Source organism: Ailuropoda melanoleuca, chromosome 10 (genome assembly GCF_002007445.2).
Source record: "Ailuropoda melanoleuca isolate Jingjing chromosome 10, ASM200744v2, whole genome shotgun sequence".
NCBI classification, from domain to species: Eukaryota; Metazoa; Chordata; class Mammalia; order Carnivora; family Ursidae; genus Ailuropoda; species Ailuropoda melanoleuca.
The window spans coordinates 56,594,632-56,612,986 of record NC_048227.1 but is presented as its reverse complement, the minus strand read 5'-3'; the positions used below and the strand labels follow the sequence as shown (position 1 = coordinate 56,612,986).

The 18,355-nt window shown below is 38.6% G+C and overlaps 1 protein-coding gene across 1 annotated transcript in view; it reads right to left on the bottom strand.

The window, feature by feature from the left end:
* CRYBG1 (crystallin beta-gamma domain containing 1) overlaps nucleotides 1-18,355 on the bottom strand; it is a 190,842-nt gene that overhangs the window by 151,530 nt on the left and 20,957 nt on the right. The gene's annotated exons all lie outside the window — the stretch shown is intronic.

Genomic DNA, 18,355 nt, shown 5'->3' with positions numbered 1-18,355 from the left:
AATTAGTCTTGAATAGATAAGACTCCTGTAGGGAGAGCAAAAGCAAAACCACTACTTAAAGAAACCAAACAAAAAGATGCTGTGTCTTTGAAAATTTGTAATCTCACCTCTATATTACCCATGGGCTCCAGAAGAGATCACAGCTGAAATTGTAAAACACAACTGAACGACAATGAAAATACTGTATAACAAATTAAAGGTATAAAGCTACTTTATAGCTTTAAATATATATATTAGAAAAAAAAGAAAGACCAAAAATTAATTAACTAAGCATTCACTCAGGAAGCTAGAAAAAGAATAGCATTAACTTAAACAAATGGGAAGAAAATGACTATAAAGATAAGTCAGATATTAATGAAATAGAAAACAAAGAAATAGTTGAGAGGAAAAAGAAAACTAAAAACATTACGAATAAGACAAAACCTATCTACACAAACAGAAATGGGTTTTTAAACCATGAAAATATTACACCAATACATCTGGAAATTTCAAGAGAGTGGAAAATGTTCTAAAAATATATAAATTACCAAAATTGACTCAAGATGAAACAGAAACACTGATTAAAGTCCTATTAAGTTAAGGAAATGTAAACAGTACTCCAAAGATTACTCAGAAGTTACTAGGCCCTCATATTTTTACATCAAGTAAACTTCACTAAAGTTTCAGGTAACCTTTATCATATAACCCCTCTTACATAAACTGTTCCAGCGAATGGAGAAAGAAGGAAAGCTCACCAATTAACTTTATGATTGTCATATATCCTTGATATCCAGAGCAGAAATGGGTTACAAAGTAAAGGAAAACCATGGGCCAATCTCAACTAAAGTCATAGTTATAAAAATGCTAAATAAAATATTGACAAAACGAATTGTTCAATGTGTGAAAAATACAATATATATTTTCACCAAGAAGAAGTTATCTCAGGAATTCCAACCTGCTTTAAGATTAGACAATTAATGTTACTATTAACATAACATAGAAGGGTAACATATTAAAGGAGAAAAACTACATGGTTTCCTCAATATACACAGAAAAATCTCTTGATAAAATTCCATAGCCATTCATGTCAAAATCCTCTAGCAAACCAAATAAAGAAATCCTTGTTGGGAGAGGCAGTCTGCCATGGGTTCCAAACATCTTTACATGTCCTTTCTGAGTATATCAACCCTGAAGTCTTTAACCAGCTTGCCCTTGATCCATTTCTGTAGCTAGCTATATAGACAAATAGGTCAAGGCGATCATAACACAACTACAGTGTAACCACTTATTCTGCAGGGGAGGAGGACTGCCTTGCTTATTGCTTAATATAAAGGGTGCTGAGCCCTAGCCTTGGATTCCCTAGTTGTGGCACACTGGGCCACCATATCACACCACGGGAGAGCTGGTGTTACCATATGCTCATGCTGTTAGCTCTGCTGAGAATAATAAACTGTCTTGCTCTGATCCATTGAGTCTCATTATCTACTTCTGGCATCCATAGAATTATGGCAAGACAATGGGCTGGCATGTGTCTCTTTTGCAGTCTTAGTAATTTTTGTAATTCTCGATGCAGTTGGAGTTCTTCCCTGAAAAAGAGTATCTCTGAAAAGCATACAGTGAGCATTAAATAAGAGTGAAATGTTAGAAACAGTCTAAAGCTAAGAAAAAGACAATCATACCTTCTATCACTGTATCTATCAATGAACTGGAGCTTCTAGCCAGTGCAAAAGATAAGAACAAGAAAAGTAGTATAAACACTAGAAGGAAAGAAACAAAATTGTCATTATGCATAGATTAGATCATTATCTAAGAAAATCCAAGGCAATCTACAAACTATTAGAATAAGAGAGTTTATCAAGGCTGCTACATTAAAGATCAATGTATAACAATCAGTAGTGTTTCTATATACCAAAAATTATAATTAGAAAATGTAAAAAAAATTAAATCCTATTCACAACAACAAAAAAAAACCTAAAGGTACTGTGGTATTCAAAGAACAGATGGTCAAGTTCTTCAAGAATAAAATTATATTCTTTCCTAAAGGACAGTCAAGACCTAAGATTATGAAGAGATACAATTATGGATGAGAATAATTCACATCATAAAGAGGTCAATTTTCCTCCCAATTAGTCTATAAATCCAGTACTTTTCTTTTTTCTTTTTTTTTAAGACCTTATTTATTTGACAGAGAAAGAGAGAGCATAAGTAGGGGAAGTAACAGGTAGAGGGAGAGGGAGGATCAGGCTCCCCACTGAGCAGGGAGCGCATCTCAGGGCACTATCCCAGGACCCTGGGATCATGACCTGAGCCAAAGGCAGATGTCTAATCGACTAAGCCACCCAGGCGCCGCATAAATCCACTACTTTTCTAATGAGATCTTTTCAACAAACTCATTGGGCTGATCCTAAATTTATAATGGAAGAGAAAAAGGCCAAACATAGCCCACGCAATTTTGGGGAAGACTAAAAAGAAGCCTCATGGGGAGATATTGACAAATGTTACTATATTTAAAAATGTAAATTTCAGGGGTGCCTGGATGGCTCAGTCAGTTAAGTGTCCAACTCTTGATTTTGGCTCAGGTCATGATCTCAGGGTCCTGGGATGGAGCCCTGCAATGGGCTCTGGGCTCAGCAGGAAGTCTTCTTGAGATTCTTTCCCTCTCCTTCTCCCCCTGCCCCTCCCCCCACTCACTCCCTCTCTCTAAAATAAATAAATCCTTAAAAATATGTAAACTTCAGTGAATACTGAGTTGTGTTATAGAATTGTTGAATCATTATGTTGTACACCAGAAATTAATATAACACTGTATGTTAATTATACTTTAACAAAAAATTGTGAATTTCTACATTACACAAAGAATCACTAAAAAGTTAATTAAAAAAATCAAAGAAATTAAGCAATAACAACAAAAATGGCACAGTTGGAGAGGAGCTATTTATAGTACCTATAACAAGTAAAGGATTAGAATTCAGAATATGGAAAGAACTCACAGGAAAAATGGGCAAAAATTAATTAATTCACGGAAGAGGAAGTTTATATAACCAATATATATAGTAAAAGATCTCAGCATTACTACTAATCAGGAATATGGAGATTAAACTAAGTTAAAACTCAAAAATGAAGAACATTCTATTAAAACATGAGGACTGTATCCTTTAAAATAAAGAAAGGCTGAGGAATTGATCAATAGTAAAGGAGACTAAAGATGTGACCACCACATGCTACACATGGTCCTGGAATGGATCCCGGACAGGGCGGATAAATGAAATAAAGGACGTGATTAGTCAGTGGAAAAAATTATGGGTGGTAGATTAGAAAAAAGTATTGTGTATCCAGTTAATTTTCCTAAAGTGGATCATTGTACTTGGATAATATAAGAGATGTTCTTATTCTTAGAACATAGGCATTGAAATATTTAGGTATGAGGGCACATACCTCACACAGCTTAATCTGAAGTGATTCAGAAAAAAATATGTATATAGAGAAAGAGAAATAAAATGAGGCAAAATAGTAACAATTGGTGAATCTGGGTAAAGGGTATCTGAACGTTCTTTGCACTATTTTTCCAACTTTTCTATACATTTGAAAATATTCCCAAGTAAAAAATTTTAAATAAAAAACCCAACAACTACATTCCGATAACATGTTGCATCCATCAGATTGGTGAAAATTTGAGAGTTGGATAATAGCAAATGTTGGTGAGGGTGTAAAAGGTGGGAACTCATACCTTTTGACAAATCTACATTGGAGAAGAATTTCATACTTTCTAGTAAGGTTAAAAACTCTATTACCTAGCAAGTCTAGACAAGGGTGCTCACTACCACATTGTTTGTACATTTGGTCAAGAGGCAACATCTTAAACTTGACCTTTCCACTGACCCATGCTAAGGAGTGGCATGCCAGTGATTTTAGGTACTGGTTTTTCTGACTTTGGTGTTAAAGTTGTCAAAGAAGATAAACGGGTCTTTCTCGAAATGCTGGAACTGAAGTTACATATTCTGGCAAAGTTGTAGATTTCTCCTTTGCTAGGAGTTGGTTAAGTCAAATACAGATGATAATATTGTAATTATTTGATGTTTAAATGTGGAAGGACTGTGATATGCTCTTTACTTCCCACTGAATTTATGAGTTCATTCAGTATTCACACCCAAACAGGGTGGTATTTTCACATGGTGAAAAATTACAAAAACTGAAAAAACGAAATGTCCATCAATACGGGATTGGATAAATAAAGTATGATATTGCATAAAATGAAAATCTCTATCATAGTTAAATAGACTAGTTCTGCTTATATCATCAGAGATATATCTCAAAAACTATAATATTGAGTATTTTAAAAAGCAGGCTGTAAAAGAATAGGTAAAAGCAATATGATACTATTTATGTAGACTTAAAAAATTTAGAACAATAATATATACCACTTATGGGCACATACACATGCAGTAAAAGCATTAAAACATGAGTGGAAAGGATACACACTGATTTCAGTTTAATAGTAGCAGCCAGAAAAAGAGGAAAGGAAATGGACTGGATAGGAGCAGTCTTAAAACATATAGGGGTGCCTTGGTGGCTCAGTTGGTTAAGCATCGGACTCTTGATTTTGGCTCAGGTCATGATCTCAGGGTCATGAGATCAAGCCCTGCGTCAGGATCCTTGGCTCCTTGTTGGGCTCTCTCCCTCTTTCTCCGCCCCTCCCCCCTCAAAAAAACAAAACAAAACAAAACAAAACACAAACCCCCACAACATATCTGTATTGATTTTTTTCTTTAAAAAAAGAAAAGGAGACAGATATGGCAAATAGTAAATAAACTATTTTTTGTGCATAAAATGTGTATTGAATAATATAAAAGTAAACAGTTTTAAAGAAAGACATGGATGTATATTAGCACTCTTTGGAACTTCACAACATACCCATAATTTCAAAGGAAATCCCATATTTAAAGCTCTCTTAAAACTATGATATAATAATAATAAGTAATAATTTTTTAATAATTCAAGGAAAGAAATTTTTTAGGTTTACCTTTCAGAAGTTGATATAGGTAATTCCTTTTTTCCCTAAATTGCTCTTTATAAATCATCAGGTATACACTGAGCTATATTTAAGGTTGTAGTCAGATCTCAAGTGCTTTTGCACTTTTTCTTTGAAGTGCAAATATTTTCAGAAAGAACAATTCAAAATGTGATTGGTATCACTACTTGCCCTGTGTTTATAACACAGTATTGCTATAAATTCTCTAAGGCATTATACTTTCAATTAAGAGATACTCTTTGTGTTTTCTCTTCTTTGATTTTTTTTTAAAGATTTTATTTATTTATTCGACAGAGATAGAGACAGCCAGCGAGAGAGGGAACACAAGCAGGGGGAGTGGGAGAGGAAGAAGCAGGCTCATAGCAGAGGAGCCTGATGTGGGGCTCAATCCCAGAACGCCGGGATCACGCCCTGAGCCGAAGGCAGACGCTTAACCGCTGTGCCACCCAGGCGCCCCTGTTTTCTCTTCTTTGAAAGATAAGGCCTGTCAAGTTTTTTTTTTGAAACAGTGTTTGCTTTTAAACTTAACATCCATAAGCAGAAATTACATGGTTCATTTAACTTGAATGCACTATTATGAAACAAACCCAACTTGTTTAGAAACTGCTTTGCTTTCAAAAACAAGCTTATATTTTGGAAACAACTTGAAATCACGTTATTTCTTTTTGCTAGATAGAGGGCTTAACAATGCCAGGAATGAAAATCAAGGTGCTCTGATATCCAGTTTTCCTAGAATTAAGCCTCTAAAAAAATCCCTTAATAACAACTGTAAGATAATCTTAAAAGAACATAAGGGAAGTTTGGAGGTTTGAATGAAAAATGTTTTCAATTATCTGTGATAAATGGAAATGGACATGACACAGAAAACACAGATATTTAGTAAACACTTAATGGGTAACAAAACCTCATGAGGGTAAGATGCTGTTTTGTATGCGTAAGAAAGGTAGGAAAAAAATGGGAAACATTCCTTCAGAGGCTGTGGAAAACATGACAGTAAAGAGGACATAGAGAAGGTTAAACGATGTTAGAGATACTTACTAACAAGATGTTCAGAGATGCCAACAAAATAACGGTGTCAGGGAAGCTGAATCGAGTGTACCTAAGGCTTTGTGGCCTGGGCGAATCTTATTTGTATGGATTAGAGACCATTCCAGGCAGTTCTAAGACCCAATATTGACCAGCTACCCTTCTATTCAATTTTTGATAAAATGCTATAGATCAGTAATCAAATATCCTTCAGGCAAGAAAAGACAAAAAAGAAGAGGAAAAGGAGGAGCGATGTAAAGAGAGACAGCTTTATTATACACAAATGGACTAAGTAGGTAGTCAGCAAATAAAGATACATCTTTAGGTCTGAGAGCAATGGTAACAATCAAAACATTTAGCCCAGGTAAGGACTGCACACCATGCAGTCCCTGCCAATCCTTGCAGGGCTCAGGCACTGGGGCTCCTCCCTGCTATGCCAGTTCAGGGAAGACCAAGAGAGTGGGGTACAGGAGGAACACCCAGAGGGCTCTGGACAGCATCTGCTTACTCACCGGTGTGTTAGTGCTACAATATCTGAAGGGTGAGGCTGCACAGATGCCCACAGGTGGGTGCTGCCTGCCCTGATTTAAAGGGCTTTAGAGGGCACTTGAGCCATTTTTCCTGCACTCCCCAGGCACCATTATTCCATGTCACCAGGCCTTGCTTTCTAGACAAAGGACCACAGCTCTGCTAGGCTCCCTCTCAGAACTCTGAGAAGCTGGTCCAACATCTACAATTTTAAAACTATCAGTATATTCTAGAACTAAAACAATACCTGTGAATGAACAAGATTCTAGTATGAGACTTTGCTGCTCTGAAACCTAAAAATTGTAGATGTGGTTTCAACAAAAAAACTCAGTCACTTAATTATACAGCATGATAGATGTCCTAGCAGTAAACACAAGCAAGCTAGTCAATGATTAAAAAAACAGAGGGGTGGGGTACCTACTGTCCACTAGTGTTCAGCATATAAAAGGATGTCAATTATAATACTCAGTTTTCATAAATACTACAGAAACTTCAGCTACTCCAAGTTTTCGGGGCTAAAATTATTCTGCATAGCTGTTTTAAAACAATTTTTAAGAAACAGGTTATTAACCTGTCAGAATTGCTAACATCAACAACACAAGAAACAACAGGTGTTGGCAAGGTTGTGGAGGAAGGGGAACACTCTTGCACCGTTGGTGGGCATGCAAACTGGTACAACCACTCTAGAAAACAGTATGGAGTTTCCTCAAAAAGTTAAAAATAGAACTACCCTATGAGCCAGCAATGGCACTACTAGGTATTTACCCAAAGGATACAAAAATACCAATTTGAGGGGATACGTGCACCCCTATGTTTACAGCAGCGTTATCTACAATACCCAAACTATGGAAACAGCGCAAGTGTTCATCAATTAAGGAATGGATAAGGAAGATGTGGTACATATAAAAAATGAAATATGATTCAGTCATAAAAAAGAATGAAATCTTGCCATTTGCAACAACATGGATGGACCTGGAGAGTATTATGCTAAGTGAAATAACTCTGTCAGAGAAAGACAAATACCATATGATTTCACTCATATGTGGAATTTAAGAAATGAAACATAAAAGCAAAAGAAAAAAGAGAGAGAGGCAACCAAAAAACAGACACTTAACTATTGAGAACAAACTGATGGTTACTAGATGGAGGTGGCAGGGGGGTGGACGAAACAGGTGATGTGGATTCCGGAGTGCACTTGTGATAAACACTGGGCGTCATACAGAAGTGCTGAATTTATATTGCACACCTGAAACTAATCTTACACTGTATGTTAAGCAACTGGAATTTGAATAAAAACTTAAAAAACAGATTTTTAGGCCTAAGTATTAAAATATTTTATATTATCAATATTTTATTTTATACTGTAATATTTTTTAAAGATTTATTTATTTTTAGAGAGAGAGAGTGCACTTGAGTGGGGGGAGGGGCAGAGGGAGAGGGCAAGGGCGAGAATCTCAAGCAGACTCCCTGCTGGGCGTGAGGCCCAGCAAGGGGCTCCCTCTCATGATCCATGAGATCGTGACCTGAGCCAAAACCAAGAGTCGGACGCTTAACCAACTGAGCCACCCAGACACCCCTATACTGTAAATATTTTAAAAGAAAGTGTTCTATAAACTTTTATTGCCTTCTCAAAAAGACAATTGAGCCCTTTCTCAATAACTCAGGATAACCAGGGGCACCTGGCGAGCTCAGTCAGAAGAACATATGACTCTTGTTCTTGGGGTCATGAGTTTGAGGCCCATGTTGGGTGTAGAGATTACTTAAATAAATGAATAAATAAAAACTTAAAGAAATTAATTCAGGATAATCATTATGAATGTGAGGGACAATAATTCTCTTCAGTTAATATAATGAAAGCGGATGAAACCGTCTTTATTAGGATAGGACATTAGGATATCATTCAAGTAGTGCCTGTATGCTGAAAGACAAGGACACATTCCTGGTGAGCAACAACAAAACAAAACCAAACCAAACCGCACTTAATTTCTCTTTCAAGTTACTAATAATCCTGAAGGGACTTAGCAGAGCTGCCCTTTCGCACAATGGTGACTTATTTGTGGAAGCTCTCACGGCCATTATCCCTTTACCCTCACCTTCCTATTTTATCTTACAGGGGAAAAAGTAATCTTACCTCAGTGCATTGTGCGTGATCTAATTTTCAAAAATTTCAGGATACTATTCCTTCCATCTGGTCTCCCTAGGCCCTTTCTTCCTTATGTCCCGCACACTTCCCCCCTGTATTTCTGATTCTTTGCCTTGTGCTCTCCTGAGATGAGAGCGGTTAGACAATGATAAATATTACATCAAGCAACAGTAGATTCCCATTTTCACGGCATTGCCTTTTTCAGAAGGAGGTAGGTTTCCTCTTTTACCATTTCATGTACGTGGAGGGGGAATAGCAGGCTTGAGGAGTAAAGGACAGAATGATACACGAAATAAACAGGTGAGGACCCAGGCGTGTTCCAGTTCCTGAGGCATTCCCATTCTCCATCATAGCTCCCAAGGCCACACAAATGTGCCTGGACGAAATCCTGTTCCATCAGGACTCCTTGTGCTTTCTAGGCTGGTGATCAGCTAGTGTGATGAATCAGTCTGAACACTCACAGCTGCTTAGGCTTTCCCAAAAGCTTAGCTCCTTTGCTTTCATTCTCTTCTCAGGAAACACAGACATACACATTTTAACAGTGAGTTTCTGGAAACCACTTTTGTGGTCTAGTCAGTGGGACTGCTGCTAAAGCTGGGAATTGGGCGTGAAAGAATGAAGCAGGGCAGCATCCTGGCAGGACCCAGGGGGTTCTGTCTGTTGGCATCAGCATAGTTTATATCAGGCACCAAAGCCGTTGTGTATTTATGTCTCCTCACTCTCCCCTCACTTCATGTGGTCAAAATGGCAGTCCCTTCTGATGATCACGACATGGAATTCAAAAGTGAAATTCTTTAAACTGATCTTTTCTAATAGTTCTAATGAGAGGAAATTCCCATATTGTACAATTCGCCTTTTTAAAGGGATATAATTTAGTGGGTTGACTATATTCACCTAGTTGTACAACAATCACCACAGTCAGTTTTAGAACATTTTCAGTACTTGCAAAAGAAACTCCGTACCCATTAGCAGTTACTCCCACTCCTTTTCCCCTCAGCCCTAAGCAACCACTAACCCACTTTCTCTCTCTACAGATTTTCCTAGTCTGGACATTCCACAGTGATGGAATTATAAACTACATGGTTTTCTTTGACTGTTTTCTTTCACTTAGCGTGATATTTTCGAGGTTCCTCCTGTGGTAGCATGTAGCAGGGCTTCATTCCTTCTTACAACCGAGTAACACTCCATTGTGTGGATACGCTACCTTTATTCACCCACGCATCAGTGGACAGACATGGGGGGTTTTTCCACTTTTTTACAATTATAAATAACGCTGCTATGAACACGTACACATTTTTGTGTACACATTCAACTGACTTCAGAATAAAATTTGATTTTAAAATGAGCCAGCCCTCCCTCCCTTTTTGGTCCCATAGTGAAGAGGGGAAAACTGTCCTTCACTTCCTCCTTGGATTTTTCCAAAGCGGGAGTGAAGAGAACCATGTCCCCTCTCCGGACTGGAGGTGGCTGGCCTGCTGCCTGTGGATGGCAGTGCACAGAGGAGCACCTGCTCCTCCCCTTCCTCCTTCCCACTGTCACTAGTATCACAGTCAAGCTTGGGGAATATCAACTCGCAGGTGAGCTAATCAGCACTTGGGAAAACTTCTGTGAAAAGCAGACTCATTGGGAAGTGGACCTAAACTCCTGGGAGGGAGAAAGTGCCAAGGGACCTCCCTCCTCTGCTATAATAGTAACTAGCAATTCTACCAACTGTGCCATGAAAATATGTGCCAATAGAAACCACTTGGTATATGGTTCTGAGTAGCAAGGCTGTGTGAAGCCTAAGACCCTGCCTTTTCAAACAGATGTTTATGCTGCTGACCCGCAGACCATGCTCTGAGTAGAAAGGAGTTTGGGACAACTCTGTCTCCCATTTTCATTTGAGGAATGCATTCCAGATCTATCTTCACCGTGCTGCATCATTTTGTTATTTTCATATCAATTATAGCCTAAAAGAGATTTTTGCCATGCTGATTTTTTGCCAATTCTCCCAAGCTCTGATGATTCATAAATATAAATGGTTATCCTCCAGAATAATTGGGCACAAATGTGCAAAATTCATATTCTAAACATTTTTCTTTTGGGAGGCCTGGGTTTTCTGGGAAAGTCTTCCCCTCACCCAGTAAAAACTCTGTTGCTTGTTCATTGCATGAAATATAATGGTGTTCATTGTGTTTTGTTTCTGAGAAGGGTGATAGAAAAAGATTGTTGAAGAAGCTGGAGACAGAGGTGAAAATAACAGTCTTTTATTGGGGGGATGTCTTTATAATTTTTAAAACTGGGGACAAAACCTCCAATTTTCACCCCATTCTCCAAAGTTTATCTTCAACTAGAAACAGAGGGCAATGGGAGAGAAAATGGAACCTCCAGAAAAGAATATTTTGTATCTGAAGATAGAGAAAAGAGAGTGAATGGTGACTGGACAACAGAGAAAGTGATGAGGAAAGAAAAGAGCTGTTTGGAACTACCCCCCTCCCTGCAGAGGGGCTGCAGTGGAGACCTGTACACACACTGCCTTGTGCAGTCTTCGCTTCCATCCTCATTTCACACATGAGGATGTGTCAGCCCACGCAAGCTCAGTCATTTGCCCAAAGCCACAGCATCTGAACAGAGACCCAGCATCTGAATCTAAGTCAGCCTCGGGCAGTCACCCATGCAAAAGTATTTTTTAAATGTTTGCTTACTTTTTAATATTATGAATCATATCATACTTGCAATAGGCCTCATTATGTCTACATGCACTTTATAATGTCATAGTAAAACCAACCCCTGTCTTCTCACCAACTCAGCTTCATAGAATGTTACCCAAATATTTGAAGCTGCCTTGTGTCCCATCCCCAATCGTGTCCCCCTCTCTCCCTCCATCCCCAAAGGTACTGAATTTTGTGTTTATAGTTCTCTTGCTTTCCTTTACACTATCACACGTGACTGGAAGTTCTCTTTTTAGATTTCCTTTTTCTTTTAAGATTTTTTAATCTATTTATTTGACAGAGAGAGAGGCAGCTAGAAAGGGGACACAAGATGAGTAGTGGGAGAGGGAGAAGCAGGCTTCCCGCTGAACGCTGGGATCATGACCCAAGCTGAGGGCAGACTGAGCCACCCAGGTGTCCCTCTTTTTAGATTTGTTAATTATCAATCAGGCCAGGGGGGAATGGAAGTGAAATTGGAACGATGAAAACAATAGATAAAGGTCTGTATTTTTTAAGTGGAAAAAGAAGCAAGATCAGGGCATGAAGCTTTTCTATCTTAAAGAAATGTTGGGGAGACTAGTGAAAACGTCAAGAGTAGCGGATGTCAGCAGAAATTCAAAAGCAAACATGAAGTTTCAAACAAATGAGAGGGTGTCTTTGGACAAATGTCCTCTGCTTATCTGTATTCTCTTCCTCCCTTCCTCCTCTTGGAACTCCTCACTGAACTCCTCTGACAGACTGAGTACGGGTCAGTTGACCACACAGTCCCCTTTGCCTGCGAGTACAGTTTATGCCTGTTGTACCGACAAAATTGTACAAACAGGTCCTCACTCTCAAAACTGGGCTGGCTTAGGTGATCTTGTCGCCCTCAGCACTGGGGACTGAGCAATGAATAAAACAGGATCCCTTCTCATTGGAGCTTACAACCAGTTCCCCCACATCTCATTATTTCGTCTTCTTGGTTCTCTTGGACCACAGAGCTGGGATATTGTTAGTCCTAGCTCATCTGATCATGGACTCCTTTATTTTGATTTCTCGACAATCAAGTGTGGGAAATCTCTCTTATCCCTAACATTTCGGCAGAGATTGGATGAAGTTCCTAGCAAAGGTGTTTCTGGAAAGACTGGATAAAAAAGAGAAGAAAGATGATGTTTTCAGCAGACACCCAAGTATGGAGTGCTTACAGGTGGAGGGCACTGGCTGCCCAGTCAGGAGCCAGGTAGACACCAGTGACTCATCACTATTGCAGAAGGAAACACTGGCTCTTTCTCAGCTGCACATTAGCACATAGCTCTTTACCCAGACTTTCCAGGTTTCCAACCTTCTGACACAGGCAAGAGACATTCCCACGCAGCAGTGGCATGGAGTTGGAGGGAAATGGCAATCAGTACATTACAGAACCTAGTTTCCTTCCATGAAGGAAGACTGGAGAGAAAATATACATAACATAGCTACAGCACTACAGACAGAACTAAATGGCACTGTGAAATACTATTGTAAAGTGTGGACAACTCGTTCCCATTGCTCATTCATCTATTAAATATTTATTAAATGTCTGGGGCGCCTGGGTGGCTCAGTTCGTTAAGCGTCTGACTCTTGATTTCAGCTCAGGTCATGATCTCAGAGTCGTGGGATCCAGCCCCACGTCAGGCTCCACGCTGGGCATGAAGCCTGCTTAAGATTATCTCCCACCCTCTCCCTCTGCTCCTCCACCCCCCACACACGCTCTCTCTCTCTAAAAATATACACATTTACTTATTAACTGGCTATTACGTTGTCGGCAAAGATTTCCAAAAGAGGAACATAAAAGAACTATAGAAGAAAAGGTTGATAAACTATTAGACCCTATTAAAATTGAGAAATTCTCTAGTTTAAAAGACACTATCAAGGAGCACCTGAGTGGCTCAATTGGTCAAGCAGTTAAGCGTCCGACTCACGATTTTGGCTAAGGTCATGATCTCATGAGTCATGAGATCGAGCCCTGTGGAGGGCTCCAGGCTCAGCAGGGAGTCTGCTTGAAATTCTCTCCCACTGCCCCTCTCCCCATCCTACCCCCGCACATTCTTTCTCTCAAATCAATAAATAAATCTTTTTAAAAATTAAAAAAAAAGACACTATCAAGAGAATAGAGAAGGTACAAACTGAGAAATCACATATATATTTATGTCATATCTGTATATATGCATTCTTTATATATCTTTATATTATAAAAGAATATAGTTATATATATAAGAATGTGGATAAATCAATTATTTGTAAGGAAGAAAATCCATTTTCTAAAATGGGTAAAGTATTTAAATAGTCACTTCACCAAAAAAGGATATCAAATAGCCAGTAAGTTTATAAAAATGTGTTCAACATCATTAGTTATTAGGGAGAGATAAAGTCAAACCACAATGAGATACACTATTAACTACCAGGGCACACAAGAATGGCGAAATTAGAAGGACTGATGAACAACTGGACCTCTAACACTGCTGATGGGAGTGTAAATGGGTACGGTCACTTCGGAAAATAATTTGGAAGTGTCCATTCGATGAAGCATATGTTTGCCATATGTCCCAGCAATTCGAATTCTGTGCATACCCAACAGAAATGAGTACATACTTATGTTCACCAAAAGACACATACAAGGATATTCACTGAAACTTTATTCGTAATAGTGAAATACTGGAAACAATCCGAATGTCTGGTGACAACAGAATGTATAAAATAAACTATGACACAGTTGCATAATAGAATATTACATACTCAGCAATAAACCACCGCTTTGCAAAATATGGATGACTCTCATAGACATCATATTGTGTGAAAGAAGCCAGATATATACCCTATGATTCCAATGATATGAAGATATAAACAATAAAATTAGCCCATAATGAAATGTAGGTCAGAATAGTAGTTATTGGTATGATGGGGAGATGGTAAGGACAGCGCACAAGGAAGCTCTCTGGGCTGGTAGTATTCTGTATTATCTGGGTTATGGTCACATGCATGTATACACATACAAAAATTAATTGAGCCGTGCACTTAATATTTTTATACTTTGCTCTCTGTAAGCTATACCACAATTAGAAATGAAAGGAGGGAAAAAGAGAGGAAGATGAAGGAGGGGAGACAAGGGGAAGGTGGGGGTAAGGAGAGAAGATCAGGCTGTAATTTAATAAGGAGGCACCAAAGAACCTATGATAATTTCTTGAATAATAATATAATAATATTTTCTACTTTGTTACCAAGTCCCCGAAACCAGCATTTCCAGGCAGTAGAACATTTGCTCTTTGGTAGGTGTGAGCAGAGCAGTTTTCTTTACAGGTCCATCCTACGGGTGATTCATCTTAGTGCCATTTGTCCTTGAACAATAACCGGCTTCATGGATAAAATTAATTAAACTATTTACCTAGACCCAGGGATTAATTTCAATTAAAATCAATTGCAGACATAAAATAACAATTTGCTCAAAGGTTTACTCAAAAAATGTATCTTCTGCCAAAAGAATGAGCGCCTAAATTATTTTCATAGCTATGATAAAATAGAGTCAATATTAACATTAATGACAAGTGATAGCAGCTGAAAAAAGCCAAAATATCACAATACAACAGAGACTTACCTCTCATTATAGGAGTCAATTAGACTAGAAAATTATGCAAAAATATAAAAGTGATAAAAGATGCTTTTATGTTATATATATTCAAAAAGTAAACGTCAGAAAAGTCTCAACCATCTCTTTCACACACAAAAATATCCAGCTAACATATGTTGCATAAACTTACTCCAAACTCCTGCTCAAGAAAGAAAACTCACTTCTGGGGCGCCTGGTGGCTCAGTGAGTTAAGTGCTGGGCTCTTGATTTTGGCTCAGGTCGGGGTCTCAGGTTGGTGAGACTGAGCCCCGAATCTGGCTCCACGTTCAGTGGGAAACCTGCTTCTCTTCCTCTCCCTCTGCCCCTCCCCACATGCTAGCTCTCTCAAGTAAATAAATCAATCTAAAAGAAAAAAAAAGAAGAAAAAAACTCATACTTCTGAAACAGAGATAAATAAGTACTATTTTCTGAAATACGACTTCAGAAGACAAACTAAAAAAAATGAGATTTCTGTTTCACCAGAATGCTTTGAATTTTGAGCAATTTATCTTCTTAAGAAAAAGCATATTGCCAATTAACACCCTCTGCCCACGTTAATTTTATTCCAGAGCTCTAACAAATCAATAAGAAAACACAAACACACCAATATCAAAATGGACAAAGGACATTCCACAAAAGACGAAACACAAATATGCAGCCAATAAGCATATAAGGCTATTTCTTCTTCCACGGTAATCGAACACATATGACTCTTACAGCGAAAAGCAAATTTTAACTAAAAAATGGAAAAGATTTTTAAAATTATAAAAGTTACAGATGAAACTATGAAGGAAGACTTGGGGAAAGGAATTTCATTTCCAAGTGCAACTTCAGTACTAAGCCAGGATAAATAGGTAAGCAGAAACACAAACTAAATTCTGGCAATTTAGAAACTGATGAAATTGGTACCAATTTTATGCCAGTGTTCGCTTTTCTGCTCAGGTATTTTCTTTCTTGAAAGTTTGTAGTACTAAATATTCCTAGCTATCATAATAAAGAATTGCATGTTTTTAAAAATGGATAAAACTGTCATGTCAAGAGTACTGATTTTTCTCTTAACTAGCCACGTCTATGGTATAAAGCTAGTATTTTTACAAGATGGCTATAGTCCAAATACTGTTTCTTATATGGTAGCATCTTCTGATTGTCAGGAGAATACATAAAAAGAAATTACTTGAGAAATAAACTTGCCAGTCTGAACTATAAAGTGAAAAGCATAATTCACAAGGCCATATATCAGATGGTACTTTTCTCACACACTGATGGTTGACACCAGAAATGACTATTCTACTATAGAATTGAAGTATATTCTCCCTTTTAAAGAGGCTACTGCTTAAAATGAAACTTTTTAATACTTATAAATTACATATTCAACACAGTTTTAAACCATAAAATCTGTTACTCCTGAGTTGGTAATAACAGACCTGGAGGGAAGTAATTCAATTAAACAAGCACCAAAAATTCATGAAGAATACTTAGGTCTTGGGCTGGACTGGATGGAAAGGGCAGGTGGAAAAAGGCCTCAGTCTCCCCTCCCTTCCTCACATTTAAGTGCAGGGCAGGAACTCACAATGCTCTTGCATTAGCCCCAAGATAGTTTGGGACCCAGAAATATTTGGAGGTGCAAAGATGGAGATAGCAAGAAAATCCACAAAGTGATTTTCAGACTTCTAGGGAAGTTTTTCAATATACACAGGGAAGATGTGCATGTAATTAACCACTCTATCAACATGGCAGCAAGAGCTTGAGTTTAAACTTGGGAAAAGCATTCATAGTGAACAGTCAGGTTCATGGTGGGGTGACCTTAGAACATATCATCCAAACAAGGATCTTTTCAGAGTACAAGGGGTTGCTAGTAATGAGTGCCAGGCAGGAGAGGAGGGAGGGCGCCTGTAGGGGGCAGCTGCTGCAATAGGGGATGGTGCAGTCAGCTCATGACCAGGCCCCATGAAGGAAGGGGAACCTCTTCCATCTCTCTTGCCCTTGAGGAGCAGGTTATGAGTTTGCCTTCCTCGGCCTTTTTTTCCTTCCTCGCTTTTCCCTGGTATTTACATCAAGACATTTTTTTCCATTTACAGTTCAAAGCATCTTGCAATTCCAGTGATAAACTCACTGTGGAAATTTTGACAGTTAACAAGTTCTTTAAATCCCTACAACTTCATATTGCCATTTTATTAACGAGCATTCAATTTCTAGATTGCATCGTATTGGCCCCCTGCAGAACAGCCTTAACTAAATTATACCCCAGGTCAATATTAGGAGCTATAAAAAACACCCCTAAGAAATTTGTTGTTTAGTTTGTTTTAAGAAATTATCAAACATTGTTCCTTATATCATAGAGTTCTCTTTATAAAGGTGCCCCAGAGAAAATTCTGATCTGAGAACAAAGAAACGTCGTAACCCTCCTGATGGGTCTCTGATTATCTTAAAGACCGAACTGAGTAACTTAGACCATTTCTTATTTTACTGAGAGCATTAGAAAAGTTAGTGCTAGATTTGAGGTGCAGGCATACTAATGGATAGATCATTCTGATCGGCAGGTTTAGCCTTATGCTTCATTTCTCGGGTTCCAACTTTGTTTTTTCTTGGTGCTTTACTATATTTGCATATCGCACTACTCTGGCATATTTTATGTCCCCTGGTAAGCCTCCTGAAATCCTTGCTGGATTAAGATATAGTTACAAGAATCAGAAGGAAAGGGAAGAGAGGAGACAAAAATAGAATTACTGTTTCCAAATTCTATTTATACTTTAATCGAGGTCAAAATCAACCCTGTTCTCACTGTCTTCTCTAAGGAGAGTCCCAGTGCCCTGTGGCAGCTCCTGAAGGGCCAGAGGGTCACAAAGCAGTCTCTGCAGACTTGTTTCGGGTCAGAGTTTAAACTGCTGCTTCCCTTCTTAGACAAAGGGGATGCTAACCACCCTCCATCAGCAGGAAGTGCTCCATAGGCTGCCTCCTCCTAGAGCTGAGGTGTGAGCTGAGCTGAACTGAGCTGCCCGCTGACTCGCGCCTGGCTCCTGCATGGCCAGCACCGCACGTCCTCAGGAACACCTGCCTTGTTAGAAGTGCTGTTGATGAACAAGGAAGTGCCTTCTTTTTTCTTTGTGCAAAGCTGACCAGCCACAAGCAGAAGGAGAACCACAATTATGGTTTTACTGGTCCCCAGTACTAATCACGCAAACTCACCAGCTCAGACAGTCAGCAAACTACCTGGCTCTAAGCAGTGGCTTCACTGGTTGGAGCACGTAGGTGTCTGAATATTAAGAACAGCAGGAGGAAGCTGTCTGTGGCGAACTTGCCAATATGAGCAATAGATGTGGAAATGAAGAAGTGATCAGAGG